Source organism: Limanda limanda, chromosome 21 (assembly GCF_963576545.1).
Source record: "Limanda limanda chromosome 21, fLimLim1.1, whole genome shotgun sequence".
Taxonomy (NCBI): domain Eukaryota; kingdom Metazoa; phylum Chordata; class Actinopteri; order Pleuronectiformes; family Pleuronectidae; genus Limanda; species Limanda limanda.
The window spans coordinates 3,259,062-3,280,680 of NC_083656.1; positions in this window are offsets into that span (position 1 = coordinate 3,259,062).

The window sequence follows — 21,619 nt, forward strand, 5'->3', positions numbered from 1 at the left end:
ATCTGTACAAACATCCCGAGGACGCAGAGCGCCGCTGCAGCGCCGCTCGGCGAGAAGCTGGAAGGTGGAACCTCCGCTCCAAACTGGCTGTAATCCATCTCCTCTTGGCCGCGTGTGGACGAGACGGTGGCAGCTCGGGGGCTCTGGCGGTGGGATGTTGACAGTCTCGGAGAGGCCACCGGCTCCACGCACCCCCCCCCCACCCCCCCCCGACAACCCACTAAAGGCCTCACTCATCGGGACAGACCTACCGCACTCTCCACGCCGCATCAACCCCGACCGGGCCTGTCAGTCACAGCGAGCCGGCGTTCCCACGACCAGGCGAAGTGAGTCAGGAGAGAGAAAGCAGCGTAGAACACCACAGGGGGGCGCTGGGCATTCCGGTGACTCCTCTTAATTACCAAATGAGCCCAATCCGGTGTTAGGATCTAGGTCATGAAAAGCCATTTCCTCCGGCCAGTTCCTGTTTGCTGGAACCACACACAGAAAGCGCACATGTGTGTAGGAGGCATCATGAGATTGTGCGTGGTCGTGCTGTTACCTCGGGGCAGAGCGCTCTCCAACACGCCCACACTGGAATTCTCCTGGATCGGGCCAAGCAGAGCAGCGAGCGACCGTTCACAGCCAAATCCAAAAAAAAAAAAATAGAATTCTGTGTCAGCCTGCGAGATTCAAGACACCTCCACTCGGCTCTGATCTGTAAATAACTCCGACAGGAAAGATAGGAACCGAAATAACCCAAAAAGAAAAACAGCAATTCAGTTTTTAATCATTGTATCGACTCCTCAAAATTACAGGAGGCTGTTCTCTTCAGACACAAAAGAAGGACGGCTTCAAAGAATGAACTGCATATTTATTTTTTATTTCCACATTTAAATTATTTATGCAACCTTTTTTGTAGTAAACGATAGCCATTATTGTCATATAGTGTGATAGAGACTTTGGAAATGAAATACTGTACAGTACATGAATAAAGTAAAGGCAGATATATTTGAAAGCACCGGCTGTTTTGTTGTTATTCATATTCAACGTGTGTTTTTATTTAATCCGACTGTATCCAGCACTGAGAATAAAATAGCTGTGAGAGTGTTTTAACTCCTTCTGTGATTATACACGTGCAGAGCTGCATCATATCGTGTTATTAATGTGTATATAAATATTAAATACGTGGGGTTCAAGTAAAGTTTTGGCTTGGGCGTGCATGCTTGGAAAATCTCCAAATTTAGACGTCTGATGTCTGCGCGGAGGAATTCAGCCAATTAGAAGGTTGAGGTTTGTCTGCTCGGCTTTGCAACAGAAGAGGAGTCTTTACTCTTGAGATTTCCACCACAGCTTTCCTTTGTGTTGTGAGGGTGTGTAGCAGCCGGAGCCGTCACTCATTCCTCTCTGCCTCTCCTCCCTCAAGGCTTCAAACTCGACGTGCAGCGAATTTGCAAAAAAAATGCGTTCCCCTCCTCGCTTTATTTGTCATATCTGCTCGCCGGCAGCAGTCGAACTGGAGTTACACGATCCAGGCGCTGAGAATGTAACCGGCTAAATGAGGTGTTTATATGCAAAGTGTAATTTTAATTACAGGGACAAAGGCTCCCCCCGGAGCGTCGGATAAACTCACTGTGAACACAGAACAGAGAGTCACTGCAGAAACTGACTGGGAACTTGTGCCACTGCAGAAAAGACGGTATTACATTTCACTACATCATCCGTAATGTGTGGTCATCATGTCGTTCTCGAACACGGGTTTCCAGGAGAGAACACACATGCCGAGCTCTCACTCAGGCAGCGAGCGCCCAACAAGTTTCCCAAGAAACTCAAGAACACGGGACGTGAACGGTAACTAAATATATCGATGCTGACAAAGCATCTGCCCTGCGTTACTGTACAAACACACACACACACACACACACACACACACACACACACACACACACACACACACACACACACACACACACACTGCGACCCATAAATGACCCTTACAAATCTGAGGTGCACCAGAGGTCCTGGTTCCCAACCCAGTTCAATTTAATTCATGGTTATGGCACAAGTAAAATTGAATTAAACTCGGACGGACATTACAGTATGTTATTTATTCCTGGAGAGATCAGAAATTGAAATGATAATTTTTAATGATATAAAATCATCCTTAATGAAGCCGATTGAGCTGTAAGAAGTAGTTTTAGTGTTAAAAGCCGACAACATGACCTCTGACCCCTTCACTCCACAACCTGTCACAACTAACAGCGAAGTAGTGAGTCCATCAAAATGGATCAGAAAGACAAAAAGTGGTGAATAAGTTAAAATGTTCAAAATGTTCCAAACACGCCAGGCACATCGTTGCCGAGGAAACACAACGACAGCTGCACTGATTCTGACGGATTATTTTCCAGGAACACGACTTGGACGACAAGGAAGAGGCCGAAATCCAGTGGATGCGAGTGTTTAAGTTTGTGTTTAATCACAGCTGACGGGTCGGGAGTTCACGGGTCGAGTCTGGATTTGACTTGGAGATAATTGCAGGTTACAGGTCCGGAGCTTTGGATCCATGCAGGGTTACAAGTGCTAGAAACAGGATTCAATTAGTTTACACACAACGACAAGAGTTCAAACAATTGACTCTACAACAAGTATTTATAAAAGTGACCACAGCAAATTATAAGTGGCTTCCTTTGTCTTAAAGTGGGAGTGGGAGAAATGTCAGTGCTGCACCAGATGAGCAACCCCTCTGTGCGATCTGTAATTATTTTATCTTGCAAGTGATAAGCTCTTTAGATAATCGCCCCCCCCCCGAAGCAGCAATCCCGCAGCAACGTGTGATAATCGACTTGTCGCCACGTCTCCCGGCTGAACTTGTGTTTCGGTCGCTTTCCCCCCCCGTCTGAACTCGCTGGGTGAAATCTCTCCCTTCGGCCTCACGCGGCCCGAGCTCATTGTTCTGGAGGAGCAGCCACTTGAAGGACTCAGCCTCTGTCAACACAGACTCAACTGATGTTCTGCCAGATTCAGACGAGCCCGACGCAGAGACTCGAACGTTCATCATCTGCAAATAAAGAGACGCTGGATGATGCATGCGTGTGTTTTTTTTAAATTCCAGAACGTATCTGTCGTGCAAACAGGCTTGAGGAAAGCTCCAGTGGAAACTGACTGGAGGTGACATTCACAGCATGTGAAGCACTTTCTCTACCAAATAAAACGAAACCCACATAAACGTCTTTTAAGTGTTTCTGCTCGGCTGCCCGTGCACTTCAGTTGCTTAACAACGCTGCTGCACAGAGTCCAAGAGGTTTCCGGAGACAGAACATTCTCAGTGAGGAGGACGAGAAAAACATAACATTCGTACCTTTGTTGCCCCCGGTTACATAAAGTCACTCCCTGGTAGCAACCCGGGGTAGTTCAACATCCAGGCCCTTTTCAGCCCCACTTCTCCGGGAGCGGATATTATTGCTACAGTCAAACACATGTGGACAGTGAGGGATGTCATCAGAGAGACGGATGTTTGTGTGCGTCGCCAACCACTCCCGTATCAGGTCATGAAGCAGTAATAGCTGTAAAACAAATGGAAACCAGAAGAGATGTCTGGCGGCCTGAAGGGACGAGGAACGCGGAAAAAAAGTTCAACTGATTCCGACGCCGGCTTTGGAAGGTGGATCGAGTTTCCTCCGAGCCGAGGGAGAAGAGGAGGGAGAAGCCGGGGTCAGGACGGAGGAGAGACCGAAGACGTCCTCCTACGTTAACTTCAGAGTCCGGCCGGCTTCTCTCTACGTAGATCAGGGGTTTTCAACCGGGGGTCCACGGCCCCCTGGTGGTCCGCGACGGCATTGCAGGGGGTCCACGAAATACGCTTTGATATTTCCACACATTTCCAGATTACTCTTGAATATCGTGAAAAATATCTAAAATAAGAAAAAAATATGTCTAAAATAATATAAAGGTGCTGGTGATCATGAGGTTAAACTTAAGTAGGCCTTAATTGTTTGTGTGATATTGTGTGATTATCATTTGTGACATATTCTGCATTACTTTGTCATCTTCCCTCTTCAGTTGTAGCCCCAGTTTATGTTGATTGTTATTGATCACCGTTACTTTAACGTTCTCTCAACATGTCAGCTACATGTCTGTACATTTAAGTCATGAACGTTATATATTGATGAACATATGGTGCTGAGATGCAGTACAACTACAAACTGCATTTTAATTTTGTTTTCAATTCTTAAGCACTGAAAAATCAACCGTTTTTGTTGTTTTTACACAGATTTTTCTAGATTTGTTTGAGGTTTTTAAATAAAACCAACATGGAAAACCAAATGTTAAAACTTCCTTCTATCCACATGCACGCACACACACACACGTAGGCACGCGGGCATAGGCACATCAGTGGGCTGCGGATTACTTTCTAATAAGAATGGTGGTCCCTGAGACAAAACCAGTTGAAAACCCCTGACGTAGATGAATCTCACTGATGTGCTCCGATCTGAGAGTCGACTCTCCCAGGGCTGTGAGAGGATTCAGACCGGGGCGACTCTCTCTCCTGTAGGGATGGACGGTAGCATGGCACGGGTCAGGCGCTTCTACCGAGCCGTGTAAGCCTCGGTCCCTCAGCTGAGGCCAGGCATGCAGCCGGGGGGGGGGGGGGGGGGGGGGGGGAGCCAACCACATGTGCTCGGGACAACAGGAGGTGCGGGAGGATAGGAAACACACGTCGTCAACAAACAATTCTAAACAGCCACGGCGCGCTCCAAGGTTCTGGAGGCAGAAGGCATTTCCTTCCTTAATCAGCACCTTCTGGAGAATGCATCTCGCAGAGACATCGATGAAAACATTCAGTCGATGTCAAAACAATAAGATTCAGTCGGAGATATAGAAAAAAAAATCGAGGAATGAAAAGCAACTGTGTAAATATTTATGGGAGAATCACAAAGGTTCAGTGTCTTGTAAACTTCTTACGACTCTGAAATCCAAGAGATAAAGTTTAGGGTCAGGTGTAACTGCCACACACTGCATGATGTGTGTGTGTGTGTGTGTGTGTGTGTGTGTGTGTGTGTGTGTGTATGTGTGTTATTTCGAGAGGGCATGTCCAGGCCAGTCGAGAACATGTGTAGCAACAAGACTTTGCACAACATGTCAGTCAGTGATTAGCTTCAAGTCAACGGATCTGACGTCTCAAGGAAAACTTACTCAAGCAAGTTTCGATCCTTCCACACACACAAGCAATTAAAGTGTGTGTGTATACATCTGACGTGTTGTCGTACACGTAGAACAGTGAAGACGTAGGAGGGAAACTTCTGGGTTTACTCCACGTCAGCAGACAGGACATGAGTCGAACTCGAAAAACTAAAATCTCTATATTAACAATCAGAAGTTGAATCTGGCAGCACGAGCAGTGACAGCTAAATTCAACAATTTCCCTTCAACCACAGCAAAACTCTAATGTGCTAATAATCACAAAACTGGTCGTACAACTGTTGTCGAATTACGTCCGACCGAAGAAAACCACAGACCCGTCGTGTTCGAGACGTTTACAGCGCTGACGACAGATTCCGTAATTTGCGCCGTTTGACGTCTGCAAATTTAATTTAATTCATATTTAATGAGGTGACTTAACATTGACCCGGGGGTCTTTACGCACAAGCCCCGCCCAGCCGGCGCTCGCCTCCCAGGGCGGAGAACCAGAATGTCTTCTGAGTGCTGCTTCTCGTCACAATCTAAAAAAATAAATGTCTGTTTTTATTCTCCTCCAGTTGGAGCTAATTTATTGAGCAATGGCAGGAGTTGTGTTTTCAAATTTAGCGACAAATCCACACGTTGGCCTGACCTGCAGAGAACATGCTCGAAGCAACACACGTGTGCTCACTCACAGGCACACACGCACACACACACACGCACACACACACACACACACACACACACACACACACACACGCACACACACGATGCTGGTGGTCACCCAGAACACTTACCCTGCAGCATGTTTTCAATAAGGTTTCCTTCAGGCACCTCTGTAAAACAACCCGAACAGGAGCGTCGTTAAAGCCGGCCTCCTGCAAGACAGACAATTAAATCTGCTGCGTATGATTTTGATTTTTTTTTTTTTTTTTTTAAACGGGAGCTCAGTCTGTGCGTGGGCGGCGGTCGTGGTCGTGGTCGTGGCACGTCGCCGATTGCGCCGCCCATGAGAAACTGATTTACGACGGGCAGTAGTCGCTCTCTAACCAAAACCTCTCCTCGCAATTTCAAATCCTGAATCGTGAATCAAACCCAAATTTCTCGATGTCATCATCGCTAACCGCAATGATGCTGATCGCAGTGTGATCCCCCCCCCCAACCCCCCCATCCCCCCCCATTCGCTGACACTCATTTAAAAACCGTCTCGGGCCATTACATCTGATTCTGATCACGACAAAGCTCTGAGGACCGGAGCCGGCCAACGACAGCAGCATCTCTGTCTTCGTTGGAATTGAAATAATATCTGTGGTATTATATCACCACGCTGCTGCACACTGGTGCTACGCTCCCTGGAGGAGGAGCTACTGTCCCTGGAGGAGGGGCTACGGCCCCTGGAGGAGGAGCTACACTGCGGGCGACCTGGAGAACCCCACAGACACCACGCTCTGCTCACCAGCATCGCAGAAGCTCCGGATCGAGGAGTAAACATTGACTCGTCCTCCGTACCAGAACAACAAACCCAAGATGCTCCTCCCCCTGAGGGTTCATGGCTCCTCCCACTAACAGGACGGTTACTTTCTGCCTGTTTGTATGTTTGTACCATCGTTCCTCAGCTGAGGAGGTCGTGAGATCCCTGAGATCTTCCACCCTCATACATGCACAGATTTACAAAGTCACTACGTCTGGACTCCCCCCCCCCCAGCTGTTTTCTTTGCGAAGCCTGTTGTCGATTTATCAGGCGACAGTCTCTCTCTCTTTATCCCCCCCCCTCCTCCGTTATTCTGACTCCCTCAGACCAACTCGGTGCAATCAGCTCCAAAGTGCAGTGGAAATTGCTTCCTATCTGTGTGGCCACGGGTGCACGACCCAGCGGAGGCCGAGGCTCATATCTCCACAATCTCCTCAGCTTAGGAAAATTTAAGATCGGGATCAATTCGGCTCTCCCGCCCTTATCAGATGTCAAAGAGCCTCTGGATCCGCTCGCCTCGGCTCCGTGTCCCGGTCCTGACCCGGGACGCACGGAGCTGCCCCCGAGACGACGTCGTTTCTCTGTGGTTAGAAATAATAACCCATGATGAGTCGGGGTTGTTTGAGTGAAACAGATGATTCTGGGAGGATCTGTCAACACTTATGATGCTGTAAAATCACATTTTCCTAAGAAACTCAATTGTTTCCACCAAAAAAATTATATAATTTGCGCTTGGCAGCTCTGAATTGTCTTGACATAAGTGTAATTGATCGTCGGGCACGGCTATCAAACACCGAGTGGACTCTCCTCACAGGGAAACGTGCGGTGGGAGAACCTTCTCAGGCGAGGGCAGGGCTATTAGTTATGACAGCTAAACCTAATTGTTCATAATGGCTCTATGAGAAAATGTATTTTTTATTACTCTTCGTCGAGCTTTTCCGTTTGAAACAACATTTCTTCGCATCGTCTCCAAATTCTCAGCTCGAAAAACCCAAAACCCAAATCATGATATATTATTCCCACACGGCTGAAAGAGCTCCAGTCGTTTCCTTAACTCTTCCTCAGACGAACCCGAGTGTCACCGGCCTCGGGTTCGTCTCGTGTCTCTCGTCCCGGCGAGCCGAGTCAGCAGAAAAGGAGAACGAGGGAAACGCCGTGTCCTCTACCTCCACCGAGGAGGGAGCGAGCTGATCCACTCAGCAGATGCTTCTGGGCAAGCGACCTCGAGGAGCAGAGATAATTAAATTCATTACAAAACCATCTCGTGCTACTGGTGCCTCAATTGAGCAAATATCACAGAAAAAAACAACCCTGCACTTTAAGAGAAAACCCAAAGTATCACTGACGTTGGAAGAGAACTCGCTCACATCTGCAGTATTTTTGCTTACAGAAATCGAGCATTTTCTTTTTTTCAATCCACCAAATCTGAATAACATGCCTGAGTGCCAGTTGAAACATGGCTGCCAGACATCAAGGCCAAACACCTTCTTTAAGAGAACAGCTACTTCAATGGGAGCGAGCTCTTTATGACACCATCAATCATATTTTGTCGCAGCTTGGCACGAACGACGCACATTCAAAAATATATATCCAGAGGATTAAACCTGACTGCTGTTGTGTCAACAGTTCATCACCGAGCACAGACAGCGTGTTCCCCCCCGATCGCTGCGACGTGAGTGATGTGTTCTGCGTCTGCTTCAGACTCCGCCTCCGCCTGGAAGGTGATGAAACACTTATTGAAGCGATGAACTGGAACTCATAAGCGAGAGCAGCACAATTTACAGTTCCAGTCATACTTTTCTGATTAAAATTTCAGTGTTTTGTTATCTCGCATTCCACCAAGTTTGAAAACAATAGTTTGATTTGCAGAGCGTGAAGGAATTCCAGATTCTGGTGTCGTCCAGAAAGTGCAGAATGTCCTTGTTGCAGCCGAGTCCCTCATCAGGAGGAGTGAGGAGACTCCAGGTCCCGGTTAGAGGAACCTCCTAATACACATGGAGCCACAGGAGAATATCAGACCACCATGCTTTAGATCAGGGGTCTTCAACTGGTTTTGTCCCAGGGACCATCTTATTAGAAAGTAATCTGCTGCCCACTGATGTGCCTACGTGTGTGTGTGTGTGTGTGTGTGTGTGTGTGTGTTTGTGTGTGCATGTGGATAGAAGGAAGTTTTAACATTTGGTTTTCCATGTTGGTTTTATTTAAAAACCTCAAACAAATCTAGAAAAATCGGTGTAAAAAACATCAAAAACGGTTGATTTTCAGTGCTTAAGAATTGGAAACAAAATTAAAATGCAGTTTGTAGTTGTACTGCATCTCAGAACCATATGAACATCAATATATAACGTATGTATCTGACATGTTGAGAGAACTTTAAAGTAACGGTGATTAATAACAATCAACATAAACTGGGGCTACAACTGAAGAGGGAAGATGACAAAGTAATGCAGAATATGTCACAAATGATAATCATACAATATCACACAAACAATTGAGGCCTACTTAAGTTTAACCTCATGATCACCAGCACCTTTATATTATTTTAGACATATTTTTTCTTATTTTAGATATTTTTCACGATATTCAAGAGTAATCTGGAAATGTGTTGAAGTATCAAAGCGAATTTCGTGGACCCCCTGCAATGCCGTCGCGGACCACCAGGTTATCGTGCAGTATACAGTTGTTGACTTTACCGATGCTAGAAAGGTCACAACAACAAATTGTACGTGGTAAAATGTCATAATTATCAAATCTGCCATCAACCATCATCTATATTTTGAAGGCTTCCGGTGCAGACGGTGGATATCTGGTCCAGAACCCAGAAAATGCAGAATGTCCTTGTTGCATTTTTAGTTGATTAGACAATTTTTTTATATTTTTTAAATGTAAAAAAAAAAATTCGACAAATTTAAATTGTTTTAAATACACATTAACATGAATCCAGCATATTGTAGCGAACGGATAAATGGAGGCAGAAGACGTCATCTTTCATTCAGCGACACAAAATAATAAAAATATGGATATATGAACCCGTGTATTATTTGAATAGCTTAGTATTGAATGCACAATAACAGGGTAGCTGTGTTTATACATAACACTAGGCCCAGTTTAATATAAAACACAATTTTTTACAATATATATATAGTAGGGGGTCCCTGCTCCATCTCTCCATCAGTTTGGGGTCCTTGAACTGAAAAACGTTGAAGACCCCTGGTATAGATCATAATCCAAACAGCACAGAGCCCTGACCTCAGCCTCATTCAACACCTTTGAGAGGAAAATGCTATTGTTCAGTAGACAGTTGTTGACTTACCAACGCTAGAAAGGTCACAACTAGGGTTGCAAAGGGGCGGAAAGTTTCCGGTAAATTTTTCTGGAAACTTTCCATCACATTCACAGATCACTCCCAGCATCCTTCACTCTACAGCAGGGCTACTGAGGCCTGCTGTAGAGTGAAGGACTAGTCAGGTAAGTTTCCATGATATTACTGGGAAAATATATTAGCATGCTGATTGAGGATTGTTCATCTGTTCATCTAGACTATTTCCATTCATTTATCCATCAATTGTAAAATATGTTTACAGACGATTCCAATTGTTTGGCTAACTATTTATATCTCTGGCATTGCATTAGTGTTTTTTTACAAACTTTTTTCTCATCTTATTCTACAGAACAATGCCACGTGCACTCTCTCATGTGTGGAGACATTTCACCCCATCCAATGTAGAAGGAAAGGCTGTGTACATTTGCAAATACTGTGCAAAGACCTATGTTAAGAATGACACAACGATGCAGGAGCATATAGTCAAGTGCCCAAAGTTTCCTCAGGGCTCAAATCAGCCTATGACACAACAAAATGTTTATATTTATGTCCGTATATGACAAGGTAAATACAGTTATTATAAATTTCCCGCAACATTTCCAGTTTATTCCCGTTAATTCCCGTATATTCCCGTTTATTCCCGTTTTCCCAACTTTGAATATTCCCGGAATTTTGCAACCCTAGTCACCACAACAATTTAAACGTGGTAAAACGTCATGATTATCGAATCTGCCATCAACCATCATCTATGTTTTGAAGGCTTCTGGTGCAGACGGTGGATTATCTGGGTCAGAACCCACTCCAGGTCGCGGAGGAAGCTTGTTTACGTGTGTTTAGAATCAGAAGTTTAACAGTCACACGTCCACCAGGACCCGGTGAAGACTCCAGGTCCTCGGGCCTCAGGACCCGGTGAAGTCTCCAGGTCCTCGGCCCTCAGGACCCGGTGAAGTCTCCAGGTCCTCGGCCCTCAGGACCCGGTGAAGACTCCAGGTCCTCGGCCCTCAGGACCCGGTGAAGACTCCAGGTCCTCGGCCCTCAGGACCCGGTGAAGACTCCAGGTCCTCGTCCACCAGGACCCGGTGAAGACTCCAGGTCCTCGGCCCTCAGGACTCAGATGATGGGAACAACAGACCCGGGTCGCTCTGGTGGTCTGCTCCACGGCTTCCACCTCTGGAATGTCCACATTACAAACTGCGATCACTTCCCATCTCAAGAAGAACTGTTACAAGCGTGTAGTTCATTTCAATGTCAGATGTCCCCCCCCACCCCCCACCCCCCAACACAACATGTAATGGCATTCACTTTGCCGTGTGCGGACAGACGGGGGGGGGGAGTGCTCTCTGCTCCCATAAATAAGGAGAGGAGGTTTAGACTCCGGCCTGTTTCATCCATCACTGGGCTGGAGCTGTGTTTGTGGAGCAGCAGGAGGAGGAGGAGGGAGGAGGAGGAGGAGGAGGAGGAGGAGGAGGAGGAGGAGGAGGAGGAGGAGGAGGAGGAGGAGGAGGAGGAGGAGGAGGGTGGGGGGGGTTGGGGGGGTGGATTCATCCATGTTCCCAGCAGCCGTCCCCCTGTGGGAACTTCACACAGCCATTAAACACCTCATGGCAGCCCGTTAGCCATCGGACCAGCTGAGCCGAGGAGAGAGCAGCGAACCCTCAAGACCCCCCCCCACCCCCCCATCGTCCCCCCCCCCTTCTGGTCCCCGTGGACGTGTCAACAGGTTTTTCATTTAAAGTTTTAGTGCACACCTCGGGCACATAAGTCTGCCGATCTAGGCGGAGAGGACACATCTTCAGCCACACAGGTGTCGATGCAGGACGAGATCGTGAAGAACAAAAGCTTCGATCGGATCAGAAGAACTTTCGACTCTCAGCGACTTTTATATCGTCTGTAAACGGTAAAACATTATTACAGCTGAGAATAATAAGGATTTGAGGAGGATTGTCGGTCATCGGGTTTTCTAAATGTATCTGAAAGGTTCCTCAACTCTATGGAACCAAAGTTAAGTTTGAGGTCACGAGGGTCCGGATCAGACTGAGCCGGGGTTTGGTTTGATTGCAGTGTTGTTTTTTTGGATAGTTACTTTTTGGAGGCGGTTGAGACATTAAACAAAAGATGAAAAAGAGAAAGCATGATATTACAGCATCTGACACAAGCCGTCTACAAACCAATCAATTACTCGTAGAGATAAACGAAGCGCATGTGGGTGATGACTAGGGTTGCAAAGGGGCGGAACGTTTCCGGTAAATTTCTGGAAAGTTTCCAGAAAGTTTCCATGGGAAGTTTAGCTCGGGAATTTTGGGAATTTTGAAAAAAAAAAAAAAAAAAACTCAAATTAAACGCTGAGCAATAAAAACATCATTCAAAACTCTATTTTAAAGATGTATGGAACGTTGAGTTTCAACCCTCCACTGTGCATTCTTCCATCACATGCACAGATAACTCCCAGCATCCTTCACTCTACAGCAGGGCTATTGAGGCCTGCTGTAGTGTGCAGGACTAGTCAGGTAAGTTTCAATGATATTACTGGGAAAATATATTAGCATGCTGATTGAGGATTGTTCATCTGTTCATCTAGCCTATTTCCATTCATTCATCCATCAATTGTAAAATATGTTTACAGACGATTCCAATTGTTTGGCTAACTATTTATATCTCTGGCATTGCATTAGTGTTTTTTTACAAACTTTATTCTCATCTTATTCTACAGAACAATGCCACGTGCACTCTCTCATGTGTGGAGACATTTCACCCCATCCAATGTAGAAGGAAAGGCTGTGTACATTTGCAAATACTGTGCAAAGACCTATGTTAAGAATGACACAACGATGCAGAAGCATATAGTCAAGTGCCCAAAGTTTCCTCAGGGCTCAAATCAGCCTATGACATACAAAATGTTTATATTTATGTCTGTATATGACAAGATAAATACAGTTAGTATAAATTACCCACAACATTTCCAGTTTATTCCTGTTAATTCCTGTTTATTCCCGTTAATTCCCGTATATTCCCGTTAATTCCCGTATATTCCCGTTAATTCCCATGGAAAGTTTCCAACTTTATATATTCCCGGAATTTTGCAACCCTAGTAATGACGACAGGACGTATGTTTCATACAATCATTTAGTGAATGACAATGTGAAACCAAAACGAACCAGATCAAATGGAAACAACGGAACAAAGACACAAAGCTTGGGTTCAGACTTCCAGCTGTGACTCATTTAAAATCGTACGCTAAATACGAACTGAGATCTTTGAACAATTAAAGCTCAACGTGGAATCGCTTCACGATCAATTAGACACAAAAAAGACAAAGGAGAAAAAAAAAGCAGCAATTCTCTTGAACCGTTTCAGGCCTTTTCAGCATCCATCACCGCGGCAATCATGAGGTCATCTCGGAGCCGCTCGGAGCCCATGACGACAATCACAGATGCCTTCTGGGAGGAATGTCCGCCGGCCGCGTGGTGAAGCCGGCGCTCGCGGCCCGACGGGATGCGATGGTGTCGGCCGTGCCCTGGCTTCACCTCTGGGAGCGAAACCAAGTGCTTTTTATGAGGGAGTGGAGCGCAGGTGTTGAAATTAGACTGTGCTGCAGATTCCCAAGCTTTTTAAACACATGCATCTGGACCAATAAAGCCCAACATTCACCAGGAGAGGGGCCGGCCCCAGATATGTGTTTGGTTATCATCACTTATCACTTTATTTTCAAAAAAAAACCTCAAAGAAAAACACAATCACAAGCAAAAAAAGAGAAACTTTCTGCTGCGGCTGCAAGAAAAACAAAAGATCTCAACCAGTTGAATTCCAAACCTCCAGTGTGTTTCCAGTGTGTTCCCTCCCAGTCGTGGGAGCAGCGGCGTCCGTTTGATCTTCACCTCGTCCTGATTAATTAAATACCCAGAATGCCACGGCCTCTCGGTGTCTCCCCGGGTTTCAGGTCCCAGAGGGCGGAGCGGGATCCTTCAGGGAGTTGACGGCTTTGTGTTGCTGAGAGTGAAGAGGTGGCTGCTTCCACTCCTTCAGAACCACACTCCACATGCCCGGGATTCCTCGGGACCGCACCACTGGGCAGGAGCAGGAGCCTGATTAATGAACACGCTTCATTAAGTCTGTTTCCATCCTCAGACAACTGCTGCGTCTTTCACTTTCCTGACATTTAATATCGGGGGGGATTTTTTTTTACTCCTCGGCGTCAGGCTGAAGTCATCGTTCGTAAACAGCAACGATTTAGACGCACGAGTGGTTTCACCTCACACTTTTTTATTATTCTATCAATCATAATGGATTTACTGAAGAGCTAATGCATCATTTTCCAAATCAGGAAAGATTATGACATCATCATTATGTAGTTGAAACTTGAAGTATTAGAACCTTTTCATTTTACAAACACATTTCAGACCTTTAGGATTCATGAAAACTCACAAAACGTTGCACCAATGTTTTAATATCATATTATTATAATGTTTTATATAATACAACAGTTATAAGATATTGAGAATAGTATTTTGCTGCTTCTCACATTTCAATAAACTAATAGGTTTGCAGTTTTTAATAAGTGAGAAGAATACATCTCATACATATAACGTGTGTTGTTATAAGTGGAAATAAAGCCAAATAAGTTATCAATTAAAAGTAATACAATTTAAGTCCACAGTTATAAGTCATGAATAAATAAACAGTGAGAAAAAATCTAAAAAGTTTTTATTAATTTAAATTAAACATTTTAAATCATGCCTGCAGTTAAAAATTTTAGTTAATAATAATAATAGTTTATAAACATAATACAGCCATGCTAATGATTTAGATTCTCATAAAAGAAAAAAAGAAAAATAGAAAAGTCCCTAATAGTTGCTGTATGTATATATATATATATATATTCTTATCATCCTTCCTTCTCAATAGTTTGAACCTCTGGTGGAACCACTTCCCTGCAGCCCAGTGAGAGGAGGGAGGGCAGGTCTCTGAGGGGAACAGCCTGATGATAAAGCTCCTCTCTCTGGGCTCCATCATGCAGCGTGACACTAAGGACACGGCCCTGGACCCGTGACAGCACCTATAAGTCTCCACCGGGGCCCCGGGACAGGCTGTCTCATGACTCTGTGCAGGTGCCTCCTGTTCCTGCCGCCTAAGTGGCTCTCCTCCATCTCCTCCTCCATCTCCTCCTCCGTCTCCTCCTCCGTCTCCCGTCCTCTTTAAGCTGAGCGCCATCACGTCACTCAGTGGAGATATTCCACAGCCACACAGCGGCTTAGAGCACGACGCCATGTTTAGTGGCTCTGCGGTATCGGATGTCACATCTGACAGCAACTAGAGAGAGGACCGGCACATGTGTGCGAGAGTGAAGCGGAGAAGGTTCAAAGGGAAGAGCATACTTGGTTTAATCCACTTTCGTCTGATAGTACGACATCAAGAGCTCTGCTGGCATCAAGTCAGATGTATAAGCGTTTGGTGTTATGTAAAAGGAAGTAAAGTACTGGGATCGTATAAACCAGACTAAATAAACATGGAGGACACGTCTTCTCTTCCTCCGACGATCCAGAAGTTCAGATGAAATGTCCCTGATACGAAACCCTGACATCAAGTGGAGTCAGAATCTGCACGGTAGTGATCGTGGTGTGGAGCCGAAGAGGCGAGGGTCCGACTCCACAAGCACTCGACCAATCGTGAGTCAGAAGAAATACCCTTACAAGAATAAAGCTCTGGTATATGACCTATACTGCAGCCAGCCACTAGGGGGCGGTCAAAAGATCCCAGCTCCACTCTTTTGAATGTATAACGTCGTCCATCTTAATTACTTTAGCTAAATAAGCTACAGCCAGCCGCTGCTTAGCTTAGCTTATCATACAGAGTGGAAGCAGCTGGCTCCGTCCTGCCAACACGTCCAGAGCTCAATAATTATACAAATCTTATCTAATCTGAAAACAAAGTGTAAATCAGAATCGTTTTACAGTACAGGACGTTATTTAATTTCTTTGACTGGGGAACACTGATTTCCTGGTGTCTCCGCAGGACGGATGGAAAACAGACCTTATATCTAAGTGCGTCCCCAAATTTTAAATATATTTCAATATTACTTAACATTAAAGAAAGAAAAGAAACCACCGATTGTGATAAGACCAAATTAAAAAAAGGTAGAATATGAGTTATTGTTTTGATGCTGCTCCTGGTTTGTGGCCTGCGACCTGTTAACCCTCTGGTCTGTGATCTGATCACCTGACAGACAAAGTGCAGAGGACTCGCCGTCCCCTCGTCTCTCTGCGCTGGAACAGCTGTCCCCAAAGAACGTCCTGACTCCTCCCCTCGATGCCTCCGCAGCTGGGATTCCTCAAATAACAGGAGGGTTATGATTATGAAGTAAATAGGTCAACAAACAATTAGTGCATCTCAGGGGTTCTCCAAACACCGAGGCTTTTTATCAACTCCCTGGCACGGTGTGTGTCTGCCGGGGGGGCCGATTGGGCTCCGCTTGTAAAATCTGGTTTGTTATGAAACAGACCAAACACTCAGCAGACGAGAAGGCAAACGCCCCCCCGAGCCTGCAAAGAGCTGCTCAGCACTGTAACAGGGAAATCACAGCTTTCACGGAAATGCAACAAACAAAAATAAGGAGGTTAAGTGCAGAAGATCGTGGTTCTGAGCCGACGCCTGAATGACAGGACGTTTTTTAAACTTTGACAGCTTACAGGTGATTGGCTGCAGGTGAGGTCGTCAGGTTGTGATTGGACGGAGAGGAAAGAACGAGCTGGTGGAGCAGATGTGATTCAGGAGGCAAGAAAACATTGAATTTCACTCAGCTTCACGTGTTATACTTTATTTGGTCTGTATGCATGCATGTGGTTTTATAGAGTGCATGGAGTGTGTGTGTGTGTGTGTGTGTGTGTGTGTGTGTGTGTGTGTGTGAGTGTGTGTGTGTGTGTTATGATTAGTGGAATGGCTGGACTCAATGTGCAGAACAGATTATAGACACACAAGCTGAATCTCAGTAATAAAACAATGAATGTCCTGCAGAGAGAAAATGACCCACAAGCGAGGATGAGGAGAAACAGAGCGTCCAGAGAACAGAGGGTCCAGAGTGGAGCTGCAGTGATACTGTATGGAAACAGATCGTATAAATATATATATATACGATTTCTAAAGATGTTATTGACAAAGAAATATAACCGAGGCTTGATATTTCACAATTTAACCAAGATTTACGATGAACAACGAGTTTAAAATACATCAAACCCTAAAATTAACATAGAAATCAAACCTTTGATTCCAGTTTATAACACAAATAGACCTGTTCTGCATCGTTTATCCTGTAAAGAAAAGTTTTCATTTCAGCGAACAGACCGATATGATTAGAAGAAGCTGACATTTTTGGCAAGCACCGAAAAACAAAGACATTAAAAGAGCAGACAACAGGATTGTTTGCAGCCTGAGCTCCATGAGGTGAAGTGACGCTGTGGCAGAGAAGTGACGATCAAACTGGTTCCAGATGTTCAACAGGTGTGGAGGACAATGGATGGGAGGAGCCTGAGCTGAAGGTCACGCCCAGCCAGCACACACACACACTTACAGGGAGAGGGTACAACAAGGGGACAAAGGTAAAACATACAAACGAGTCCAAGACCCTGAGGCTCATTATCCAACAGTGTTCATACGTGTTCTGCATATTTATTTGTGTCTATATGCGTATGTAAGGTCAATAGGTCGCTTAAATCTACTGTGTGTCAGATAAATAGCACCTGATCTCACTGTGTAATTCAACCCATACATTTGAAATGTGTCTTATTCTGTTGGGACGATGTTTTGCTTTCAAACCGGCTGCAATCCAAATATTTCCTGGGATATTTCATTGCCCACAGGCACCAGGAGCCCAGAGGACGGAATCAGCACAATTTAATAAATCCTAGCTGTAATGACACATTTCTGTTGGATATGATTCTGAAACGCTCAACATGATGGATCCACTTTGAAACACTGAGGATCGTTTCGCCAAAAGTATCCGACATGTTCCGTTCCGCAAACATCTGATTTCATGTTACAAGTTCAACAGGCGAGGGGGGGGGGAAGACAAAAGGCCGCAGGACACCTCTGATGTCTGCGCCATTAAAAACACGCGTCCTCCTGTGAGCAGCAACAGAGCCCGGTCCAAATGTCGAAACCTTAGATCACCGGAGGGAGGAGGAAAAAGAGTTTTGCAAGTGTGTTTGTCTCCCTGTTGGATCCAGGGTCACACAAGTATGTTCATCGTGAGGAAGAGGGGGCCGTCGGATTCCTCCTGTTTCTACTGAACCAGTTCAACACACACAATTGATGAAAAACCCCAACTCACGATGATTCTACGTTAATAATCCGACAAATACCAGAGAAGAAGATTGGGCCCACGCTCGGTGAACTCATTCTCCTTCGGTCACAGTGACTTCAAAACGGAAACAATAGTCAAACTCATCATTTTGATTTACTTGTGTCTTTAGCTCACAGTTGTTCAACATCTGTTTCGTCACCTTGTCCAAAATCGTTCTTGCACACGGGTGAGTTTTTGAAAATCTGCTCTTTGGAAGAGGTTTGTAAAAATCTCAGTTGTAGCAACTTGAAATGAAGGTGAAAAAGTTTGTTTTGCTAAATATCTGCGTTAGTGTGGACAAGGCATTAATGTTTAAAGAGAATTAGGGCCATGGTGAAATAAAATATGCTTCGATTTTGGGAAAAATTCGTAATTTTATGAGCATAATGTTGTAATTGTGAAGAAACTTGCAGTGTCACGAAAAAGAGTTTTCATATTACAAGAATTAACTTGTAATATAACAAATATAAAGTCAAAATTGAGAATAAACTCTTATTATTATAAGGTAAAGTCACAATTGTAACCAAACATTTCCTCCTACAGGAAAGATGCAGTTTCCCTCAGGTCTGTGTGGTTCTTTCTTTGTTGTGGACTCTTAACATTATGGCTCCATTCCTCTTAATATTACTTCTTAATTCTCAAACAACTAAACTAAAACCTCCTCCAGCTCGGCCCTGATACCTTGTGGTGTGAAGTCAGAGCAGCTTGTTGTGTCGTTTTGCACCGCGGGCATCGGGAGGTGCTGCGATGTGCATGAGGAGCGACTGGGGCCAGCAGGGTGTCTCTGAGGTGCTGATTGATTTGGCAGATGGAGGATAAATTATGATGAAAAGGCCTCAGCAAGGTTGACCCCCCCTCCTCTATTTATGCTTAATCTGCAGCCAAGGAGAGATTTTATTTTCCTTGCAAGATCAGGGGGGAAAAACGGCCGGGGAATCATTCTCCTAAACCCTCGGTTGGCAGCCGGCGACTCGGAGTGGTTCAGCATCTGGTGCTTTATTTTCCAATGGATCTCGCAGCTCTGAGTTTCTCTTCTTCGCTCTAAATGATTTTGTTGCACCATGTGAAATTGATTAATCTTTCACAATAGCAGGGATAAGCCTTGATTTTGAAAAACGTCCTGAATCTCGACTACAATTTGGAGAAATGTCTTCACATCAGTGGAAACCCGAAACCCTGCGGCGATAGCAGCGTGATCGAGGTCGGGACATTTGAAATGGAATGAGCTTGTTTAAATAAACAGGAATGACGTCCGGTTCTGGTTCAGGTCCGGTGTCAAATCCTCTCTTCTCTGCGTGTTTTTGCTCGTTAAAATTTACTTTAGTATCACAGCAATTAAACACAGGAGTCGTAAAACAGGAAAAAAAAAAAAAAGATAAAACCAAGTAATAAAATAGCAACTGAAGAGACAAATTTATTGAGGGCAATAATAAATAACAGCTGGCCTCTCGGTCTGATCTGAAACTTCAGCAATTACTGCTACCAGAGCTGCTCTAAAATATGAGGTTATTAAGGTATTTTACATTTCTTCCAACAAAAGCTGCTCGGCTACCTCAGCGATAAACACACGGAGAAACAAACCCAGTAACAACAGCGGTCAGTAACCACATCTGATGGATGACATCATTCCTTTTCACTTCCACGATTTGACTCGGCATGAAAAGAGCTCGAGAGCCAACTGACTCTGACCTCTGACCTCTGTCCCGGTGACTCCATCCTGCACCTGTGCAGCCGAGGTCCCGGTTCACGCCGTGCACCTCGGGCGTCCCTGTCGTGCCTGATGTATTTTCCCGAGTGTCCCGGGGTCCTCTCCCCCCCCCACCCCGTAGGTGAGGCTCTCCCTCCAGAGGCCCGATTAAAAAGCGGCCTGCGCTCTCAGCTGTGTTTGCTGCTTGTCAAACAGTCTGGTTTATGGGCTTCATTAGCGGAGGAGGTGGGTTACATGTGGGGAGTGTGTTTTACTGCCACTGGCTGTCGGTGAAGTCCAGAGATCACGACTTCTGTGACACTCAGTAAATCACCAGAGGGGGTTTTTGCACATTTGGGTGAAAAAACAGGAAGAGAAAGGCCGTTAGAAATACAGAACAGCAAACTCCTCACTGTGTCTCCCATGTAAAACACAACAGAATAAGATTTTATGATATATAACCAACGCAAACCTGGTTTTCCTCTGTGTTTATTTGTTGCTAATGAGGGTTTTGCTGATTGTGTGTGGTCCAGTCTCACATTGAGTTCATGATCCACGTTCCACCCGTCACCTGTGGTCAGCCGCTCTGCTCAGTGACCTAAAGACCCAGGTCACGGACACAAGTGGAGTTTTCTCTGTGTTTTCTTGGAGATAGGGTGGAAAGTTCGGACTTCCAGAGGGAGGGTGAGGTAGAACCGCTGCTTCTTCATATCGAACGTGGACAGTGGAGGTGGTTTGGGCATCGAGTCACGATGCTACGCCTGCTCCCATTGGATGGTTCTAGCTGTCAATCACATGGTATCCAACCCCCTATGCTAACAGACTCTAAAATTGGAATCAGAATCAGAATTCTTTTAATTGCCAAGTATATTTGCACAAACAGGAAATTGCCTTGGTGTGGTTGGTGCACTTTACATAAATAACAATCATACATTAAACAACAATATAAAACAATATAAACAGTAAGAGAGTTATGGGCACGTACAGTGCTAGGGTGCAGAGACAACAAGGTGCAGAGAACAAACCAGAAGTAAAATGTTTACTGACGACATAAATCAATTCATTTTCTCGTGGACTTCTATAAAAACCGACTTTGTTCTGCAACTCGTGGAGTCGCCCTCTAATGGTCATTTGTGAGATTGCAGGTTTCCGCGTTGGTTCCTCTTTCCCTTGAGTTTCATCCTAGTTTTAAATCTGTTCACTGTGACGATATCAGTAGAGAACCTGTGAAAAACACCACTAGATAAGATCAAGATGTGGGTGGACGCCTCGTGGTGAACACACAGGGATGATGATGATTTTACGGCGTGTTGTGACGAACGCCGGCCGCTCCACACAGACCTGCCGACAGTCCTGATGACACCTGCTGACATTTACAGACAAAGGTCGGGCCGGAGACGGCGGCGCTGACATTTGCTGCGAAAACCTTGGGCAGTATTTGCTCCAGCTTTCACTACACGGCAATGAAACATGTGATTTAACAGAATAAACACGGAACACAATGGAGTTAAGTCCAGAGAATGTTTGCAGTGGGAGGTCGAGACGATTCTTTAGAATGTTAACAAACTAAAAATAAACCTTTTTGTATTGATTTGGCCGAAAGTGAGAGTTTAAAACGGAGAACACTGTGGTTCCACTCCTGTGAGGGAC